The sequence below is a fragment of the Gavialis gangeticus genome, unplaced genomic scaffold, assembly GCF_001723915.1.
Source record: "Gavialis gangeticus isolate Ggan-Ray unplaced genomic scaffold, GavGan_comp1, whole genome shotgun sequence".
In the NCBI taxonomy this organism is placed as follows: domain Eukaryota; kingdom Metazoa; phylum Chordata; order Crocodylia; family Gavialidae; genus Gavialis; species Gavialis gangeticus.
The window spans coordinates 42,582,938-42,583,208 of record NW_017729008.1 but is presented as its reverse complement, the minus strand read 5'-3'; the positions used below and the strand labels follow the sequence as shown (position 1 = coordinate 42,583,208).

The following is a 271-nucleotide window of genomic DNA, read 5'->3' as shown; positions in this document are numbered from 1 at the left end:
CCCCAGCCCCCACAACCTCCCAAAAGCCCCAACCTCCCACAGCTTGGGACCTCCAGGGTGCTGCACCACTCACACCATCAGAACCCCTCAAAACCCACCACCCCTGGGGCACCCCCAGACGCTACTCTACTCCTGCCCCCAGGACTCCCCACCACACCATGCCTCAGCCCCTCACACCCCTCACGTCCCCGCAACCCCTGGGATTCCCCAGGGCCCCTGCCCCGCACCCCCTCAGGACCACAACACCCCTTACCCCCAGGACCTTCCCTCC

The 271-nt window shown here is 67.2% G+C and overlaps 1 protein-coding gene across 1 annotated transcript in view; it reads right to left on the bottom strand.

Annotated features, from left to right (window-relative positions):
• Positions 1-271, bottom strand: part of CEP41 (centrosomal protein 41) — a 42,418-nt gene that overhangs the window by 38,018 nt on the left and 4,129 nt on the right. The window lies entirely within an intron of this gene.